General features: G+C 47.5%; 3 non-coding genes across 3 annotated transcripts; 1 reads left to right on the forward strand and 2 right to left on the reverse strand.

Moving 5' to 3' along the window:
• Window positions 1-1,609: 1,609 nt before the first annotated feature.
• On the reverse strand, window positions 1,610-1,766 carry LOC120522666. The gene has a single exon (XR_005632470.1). It is a non-coding gene; the product is annotated as a U1 spliceosomal RNA (small nuclear RNA).
• Window positions 1,767-6,457: 4,691 nt separating this feature from the next.
• Window positions 6,458-6,621, reverse strand: LOC120522665. Its single transcript, XR_005632469.1, has one exon. It is a non-coding gene; the product is annotated as a U1 spliceosomal RNA (small nuclear RNA).
• Window positions 6,622-7,625: 1,004 nt separating this feature from the next.
• Window positions 7,626-7,744, forward strand: LOC120522664. Its single transcript, XR_005632468.1, has one exon. It is a non-coding gene; the product is annotated as a 5S ribosomal RNA (ribosomal RNA).
• Window positions 7,745-8,291: the final 547 nt, after the last annotated feature.

Genomic DNA, 8,291 nt, shown 5'->3' on the forward strand with positions numbered 1-8,291 from the left:
CGTTTTTTTTTGGTATTTTTTCCCCATTTTCCAGTGACCTCTGACTAACCCCAAAGCTTTCCCTTCAATTTTCCCTAGGGCTTTCATTTCGAAGAGTCATGGGACAAGAACAGCTACTGCCAAGGTAATGGAAGCCATACTAACAAGGTCAAGCTCACTCTCAGCGTAAAACAGACATGCTATGTCTCACACTGCCAAGAGGGCCCAGCTCTAAAGATGGCCTGGCTTTGGTTTCTGGAGGACACCCTTCAGTGCCTCAGAACCACCAACTCTCCCATCGTCCTCTTAGGAGAGCACCCTGATCAGAGACCTCCAGACTCCACACTCCAATCACACCTATCATCAGCCAAAGTCTCATTCAGAATCTTTCTTCTCCAAACAGCATGCCCCACCAGTCCTGAGACCCGATGACCCTGACTCACACATCACAGCATACAGCAAAGTCAATATTCATGAATCTTTCTTCCAACAGATGCCACGCTGAACCCATGGACCTGCAACACCCAGTCCATACAACACTGAACAAGTGGGCAAGAACACACCTGACGAACCACAGAATCAACTGGGAAAAACACAGAGGTTCTGTCTCCACCCACTCACAGTACCAGTGTACGGGCTGGCCATGATATCCAGCAACTTCAGGGGGAATCCCACTAAGTCTCAGGAACTCCCACAGGGAAGCTCGAACAACTGAGTCGAATGCTTTTGTGAAAATCGACAAAGGCTGCTAAGAAACTTTGCCGATATTCACGCTTGCCCCATGCCACTGTGGGATTGCACGTTAGCAAGGACACGAGGTTGCTGGTCCTTTCTGGACGATGCCCCCCTTTGTAAAGTTGCAGGCTCCCGCCTGAAGAGCTGGACGAGATCTATCTGTCTATCTATGTATCCATCCATCCATCCATCCATCCATGAGGTGGAACGGGTAACAGGGGTCTTAAATGGGTGGCTAGAGCGAGAGAGCCGACAGAAGGATCAGCATGAAGGACAACGTACATTCTAATTCAAAAGACATTCGAAAAATTTCAAAAGAATGGAAAAAAAAAAATGAAGACAGACAGGGAAGGAGGAAAAAAAAACATACGGCTGTCGTTCAGAAAAGAGGGCTTCCAAAGTTGCATATTTGGGGAGAGAGAGGAGCAGCCCTCGTTTACTGGGAATACCGAGTGCTGTAAGCTTTTGCCTTTCTGCCAGCAGGAGTCGCCCTTCACCTCGTCTTTTCTTTTCCTCCTTCCACCCGTGTCAGAAGCTGGGCTCTTGCAGCAAGGAAAGCGGCTTAAAATCAGTAAAGAGGCACTAAAAATAATGAATGATTATTTATATTATTATTTTATTATGTGTGGGGGTCCTTAAGATAAATACATACATTGATTAGTTAATTTAAATTAATATTATTTTTATTATAATTTTTCTATTGGGCGGGGGTCCTTAAAATAAATAAATAAATGGACAGACAGACAGATTGATTGATTGATTTTTGGAACTTCTTTATTTATTGCTTAAAGCTCCCAGAGCCGTTGTCTCACAGGCTCCTGCTTCACAATCGCCCAAGCACCACTTCCATAAGTTGAAACGCATGTTTTCAGTCTGTTTTTTGAACCAGGACTATCAGGGAGAGCGAACGCAGTCCCCACTACCACAAATTATGCAGTCGAGTTTCCGCATTTGGGGAAATCGCAGGGGTCAGCACACCCGAGTGCAATGGATGAGCCTCGCCCTGGGAGAACCACCTTAGTGATCATGGTATCTCCCTGCCAGGTAAGTATGAGTTGTACAGCCGGGCTCATCCTCCCACTTCCTCGGCTTCACGCCTCGGCGCGGAGGTTTTCCCAGCACAGTCCTCGGTCCTTCGGCCTCCTCGGCTTCTTCGGATCCTTCGGGCTTCTTTGGCCTGGAGGCGCATGCGGGAGCTAGCTGCTGCCCAGACGCCCGTGTGCACCGTGACCGGATGTTGGGGTTGCACCGACCTCACCACCTTGATTAGACAGGTTTCACTAGCAACCCCAAGGTGCACCTCGCTTATGAAACCAGCCACCCATCGCTGGAGCTTATTGGCTGGAAGAGAAACAGGAGGGGTAGGACTGGGCGGGATGCTGAATGAGAAACAGCCGCCAACAGCAAAGACAGGCGGCAGGCGGACAGAAGGAGGCAGGAGGCAAAGCTGCGAAGAGGAAGGCGACCCTGCGCTCCGGAGACCGAGAGGAAGAAGCCCTCGGCGTGGGCTGCACACGGCAGCAGAGCACCTCGGAAGACCTGCGCCGAGGCCGCCGAAGGACTGGGCAGCTGGCCTACACGTCGAGACTGAGCCGGTGCTTTGCCCCTTGATGCCACTGTGGATTGCACTGCCAGCATCAATACGAGGTTGCTGGTTCTTCGGACAGATGCCCCTTTGTAAAGTTGCAGGCCCGCTGATCTGAGCTGGAAGATCCTCTCTATCATCCATCCATCCATCCATCCATCAAATCCATCACAATGAGGTGGAACGGGTAAGGAGAAGCTAAAATGGGGTGTTGAGAGCAGAGAGCCCGAAGGTATTGACAGAGAAGGAAACGACACTTCTAATTCAAAAGACATAACTTAAAATTTCAAAAGAATGGTACAAAAAAAAAATCGAAGCTAGACAGAGGAGTGAGAAAAACAAAACATAGGGCTGCGTTTAGAAAAGAGGCCTCAAGTTGCCTCATTTGGGAGAGAAAACGAGCAGCCCTCCTTTACGCCATACCACTCTGAACAGCTGGATCTCGCCGGATCCTCGGAAGCTAGAGCTGAGTCGGGCCTCGTAGTACTTGGATGGGAGACCGCCTGGGAATACCTGGAGATGCCGTAGCTTTGCCTTCTGCCAGCAGGAGCTGCCTTCTTCGCTCTTTTCTTCCTCCTTCCACCTGACAGGAAGCGGGCTTTGGCAGCCGAGGACATGGGGCAGCCCTGGGTACACGTCGAGACTTGAGCGTGCTTGCCATCCCTTTGATGCCACTGTGGGATTGCAGGTTGGAAAGGAAACAGGCTGCTGGTCCTTTCTGGACGATGCCCCTTTGTAAAGTTGCAGGCTCCCCTAGAAGAGCTGGACAGATCTATCTGTCTTTCTATCCATCCATCCATCCATGAGGAGGAACGGAACAGGGGTCTTAAATGGGTGATAGAGCCTAGAGAGCCCAATAAGGGATCGTATGAAGGACAACGTCATTCCAAATTTAAAAGAACTGGCAAAAACAAGTTACAGCAGGAGGAGAAAATAACATAGGCTGCCGTTAAAAAGAGGGCTTCCCAAAGTTGAGATGTTTTTCTTTAAAACAGAGGTTTCTCTGATCATTCCAATTATTTTCTGTTGGAAAATCTTTCTGTTTATTTGTGTATGCACATCTTTGCCTTCCACAATACTTTTATCATGTTATTCGTCCCAATCTTTCTTCCCTGACCTCTCTTTTCCTGACTCTCCAAACACCCCAAGTCTCTATCCAGCTTTGATGTCTCTATGTGTCCTCTCGCCTTACTTCCTTGCATCATCCTTAAGCCACTGTGGTAGTCCATTGGTAGTCCATACTGACTTATTTTTTTCTTTTACATCCGTCCCTGATCATTTGCCCCTTGTAAATCTCTTTTCTTTACTTTAAAGCCGGCTTATTTCTAGTGCTTACATCCTCCAGCCAGACTATATCTCTACTTGATTATTTGGAAACTTTCCCCAAATCTTCCCTATATCAGTTTAGATTCCTAAATAGATTTCTCGCTAGTAATGTTTACTGGCTTCTCAATTTCTTAATACTTTTCCACTCAATTTTTCCACCTCCCTCCAAGTCCTTTTCATCCCTGTGAAGCCTCTTACAACTCTTTACTAAGTCCATCAACCTCCTTATAGTTTGGTAATCTAACTCATGTCTTCTTGTTCTGGTTTTAAAGCCCAAACCTTCTAGATGACCACCATCATGTACTGGCTAATCATTGCCTTGCCCTTTCGTCCTGTAAATATGATATCGTAAACTGCCATTTATTTCCAATCTAACAAGATCCTAAGTCCAGAAAACCTTTTCCCCTTTCCTTTTTTCTCCTTTTTACTTTCTGTCTCAATTACCTTCCATATCTTAGACTCCCAAAAAATAAATACTTGTCTCTTCGATTTTCCTTTAGAAATATTTTGTCCGTAAAACTGTTGCCAGAAGAGCCCTCGGCAAATATTTATTGAACCTAATTGCAAATTTTCCTCATATGTTGGTCTTCTAGTCTCCAGAGACTTTGAGCTTTGATATAACTTTCTCCTATCTCCTTCCAGCTCTTCTTCCCTCCTTCCTCTCCTCCAAAATGGATCCCCTTTAATATTTTAACCGCTCTATTACTTTTCATTCGCAGTCCAAAGTCCTTCCTCATGCCACTGCAATGTGCACCTTGGATTTCCTATTTAATTGGCCTTTTTCTTTTTGAATTTCCTGTTCCAGTAGATACTGATCATATCCGACCAACTTCCCAATTTTACTTAATGTCTATTAACAAATGTTGCCGTGTGTCTTAAAGTCAACTCCCTTTCTATATTCGGAAACCTTTCCTCCATTTTTCATACCTCCTTCTGCCAAACTTATCTCACATTATGAACCCTATAAGAACTACAACACTTTCTATAATTCTTCTTACTATTTTCTTTCTGAAAAAACACATTTGCTAAAATACAGGTAGTTTTGGGATTGTAACTACCTCAGTCATACAATCTTCCTCATTGATAAGTTCGCTAACCTCCAAAATCCTGGCATTTTTTTAGGTATCTTTTCCCATTCTTCCACTCCATCCTCATTTGGCTTAACCCCATACTTCGTCACACACATTTGACTAACCTAATTCTTCCTAGTGGTTTTTCTTCCATTTCCCAACGGATCCATAAGGAAACCACAAAGTAAAACCGCTGTACCCAAGTGATTCTCCGAAGGCACAGTGCACCAAAGTGAGTCCAGTCTCTCATCTCAGGTCACTGGGGAGCATCCATGCTCCAAACATATAGCAAGAAAGGAAGCACAGGATCTAAAGACTTGGCCCTTGCACTGCAGAGATAGCTGGGAGCTGACTTCACACACCCTTCCAGTGACCTCATGAACACACGCTAACCTCCCCATCTGTCTACTGAACTTCATAGGAAGTCATAGGGGAACAAGGAATGTCACTGCCAGGTAGGTAAGCTACTATCCACCAATCAAGTCCACACTCTCCAGCAGAAACAGACACTGCTGAATGTCACTCAAGAGGTCACAAAGGCCTGGCTGTTGGTTTTCATCCAGGACATTTCATATGCTTCCAGAACTCATGATCTCACTCACTCTTGAGCATCTGATCATGAGCCTCCATTGACCTAATTACAATCACAGATCATCGCAAAGTCGATTCATGAATCTTCTTTCTCCAACAGATGCCCCAAGCCGTGAACCCACATGCCGCGTCTACAACACCAGTCCATACAAGCACTGAACAGCAGTGAGCAAGAACGACACCTCGGGACGAACCATACCCAGAATCAACTGGAAAAACACAGGAGGTTCGTGTTCAACACTCAACATACCAGTGTACGGCTGGATAGCATATCCAGCAACTCGTGGGAATCCCACTAAGTCTCAGGAACTCCCACAGGGAAGCTCTGAATACACTGAGTTTCCACTCTGCTTTGAAAATCGCTAAAGGCTAGCATCCAGAAACTTTGCCGATTCACGCTTATGCGCCCATGCCACGTGGGATTGCGCTTAGCAAGGACACGAGGTTGCTGGTCCTTCTGACGATGCCCTTGTAAGTTGCGGCTCCCCCTGGAAGAGCTGACGAGATCACTGCATTATGTATCCATCTCATCCATCACACCATGAGGTGGAACGGGTACTGGGTCTTAAATGGTGAGAGAGCTAGAGGAGCCGACAGAAGGGGATCTGCATGAAGGAAACGTAATTCTAATTCAAAAGACATCCAGAATGTTCAAAAGAATGGCAAAAAAAAAAAAATGAAGACAGACAGAGGAAGGAGAAAAAACATACTGCCGCTCAGAAAGAGGGTTCAAAGCTGTATTTGGGGAGAGAGAAAGGAGCAGCCCTGCTTACTGGGAATACGAGTGCGTAGTTTGGCTTCTGCCAGCAGGAGTCGCCCTTCACTCGTTCTTTTCTTCTCCTCCACCTGTGTCAGAAGTGGGCTTGCAGCAAGGAAAGCGCTTAAAATCAGTAAAGAGGACAAAAAATGAATGATTATTTAATTATTATTTTATTATGGGGGGTCCTTAAGATAAATACATCATGATTAGTTAATTTAATATATTTTTATTATAATTTCTGGGTCCTTAAAAACAAATAAATGAAGACAGACAGATTGATGATGATTGAACTTATTTATTGCTTAAAGCTCCCAGAGCCGTTGTCTCACAGGCTCCTGCTTCACAATCGCCCAAGCACCACTTCCATAAGTTGAAACGCATGTTTTCAGTCTGTTTTTTGAACCAGGACTATCAGGGAGAGCGCGAACGCAGTCCCCCACTACCACAAATTATGCAGTCGAGTTTCCCGCATTTGGGGAAATCGCAGGGGTCAGCACACCCGGAGTGCAATGGATGAGCCTCGCCCTGGGAGAACCACCTTAGTGATCATGGTATCTCCCCTGCCAGGTAAGTATGAGTTGTACAGCCCGGGCTCATCCTCCCACTCCTCGGCTTCATCGCTCGGCGGCGGAGGTTTTCCCAGCACAGTCCTCGGTCCTTCGGGCTCCTTCGGGCTTCTTCGGGATCCTTCGGGCTTCTTTGGCCTCGGGAGCGCGCATGCGCGGGAGCTAGCTGCTGCCCAGACGCCCGTGTGCACCGTGACCCGGATGTTGGGGTTGCACCGACCTCACCACCTTGATTAGACAGGTTTCACTAGCAACCCCAAGGTGCACCTCGCTCTTATGTAAACCAGCCACCCATCGCTGGAGCTTATTGGCTGGAAGAAAAACAGGAGGGGTAGGACTGGGCGGGACGCTGAATGATAAACAGCCGCCCAACAGCAAAGACAGGCGGCACGCAGGCGGGCAGACAGGAGGCAGGAGGCAAAGCTGCGAAAGAGGAAGGCGACCCTGCGCTCCGGAGAACGAGAGGAAGAAGCCCTCGGCGTGGGCGCTCGCACACGGCAGCAGAGCACCCTCGGAAGACCTGCGCCGAGGCCGCCGAGTGATCTGGGGCAGCGCTGGGTACACGTTCGAGACTTGAGCCGGTGCTTGCCCTCCCTTTGATACCACTGTGGGATTGCACGTTAGCAAGGATACGAGGTTGCTGGTTCTTTCTGGAAGATGCCCCCCTTTGTAAAGTTGCAGGCTCCCCGTCTGATGAGCTGGACGAGATCTCTCTGTCTTTCTATCCATCCATCCATCCATCCATCCATCCATCCATGAGGTGGAACGGGTAACAGGGGAGTCTTAAATGGGTGGCGAGAGCGAGAGAGCCGACAGAAGGGGATCAGTATGAAAGTCAACGCACATTCTAATTCAAAAGACATAACGAAAAATTTCAAAAGAATGGCAATAAAAAAAAAAAAAATGAAGACAGACAGGGGAAGGAGAAAAAAAAAAACAAAAAACATAGGGCTGTCGTTTAGAAAAGAGGGCTTCCCACGTTGCCTATTTGGGAGAGAAAACGAGCAGCCCTCGTTTACGGCCATACCACTCTGAACACGCCCGATCTCGTCCGATCTCGGAAGCTAAGCAGAGTCGGGCTCGGTTAGTACTTGGATGGGAGACCGCCTGGGAATACCGAGTGCCGTAAGCTTTTGCCTTTCTGCCAGCAGGAGTCGCCCTTCGCCTCGTCTTTTTCTTTTCCTCCTTCCACCCGTATCAGAAGCTGGGCTTTTGGCAGCCGAGTGATCTGGGGCAGCCCTGGGTACACGTTCGAGACTTGAGCCGGTGCTTGCCCTCCCTTTGATGCCACTGTGGGATTGCAGGTTGGAAAGGACACGAGGCTGCTGGTCCTTTCTGGACGATGCCCCCCTTTGTAAAGTTGCAGGCTCCCCGTCTGAAGAGCTGGACGAGATCTATCTGTCTTTCTATCCATCCATCCATCCATCCATGAGGAGGAACGGGAACAGGGGGTCTTAAATGGGTGGCGAGAGCGAGAGAGCCGACAGAAGGGGATCAGCATGAAGGACAACGTACATTCAAATTTAAAAGAATGGCAAAAAAAAAAATGAAGACAGACAGGGGAAGGAGAAAAAAAAAAACATAGGGCTGTCGTTTAGAAAAGAGGGCTTCCAAAGTTGAGATGTTTTATAAACAAGGTTTTCTGATCATTCAATATTTTCTGTTGGCGGAAGATTTCT

The sequence above is a fragment of the Polypterus senegalus genome, unplaced genomic scaffold (assembly GCF_016835505.1).
Source record: "Polypterus senegalus isolate Bchr_013 unplaced genomic scaffold, ASM1683550v1 scaffold_8788, whole genome shotgun sequence".
Taxonomy (NCBI): Eukaryota; Metazoa; Chordata; class Cladistia; order Polypteriformes; family Polypteridae; genus Polypterus; species Polypterus senegalus.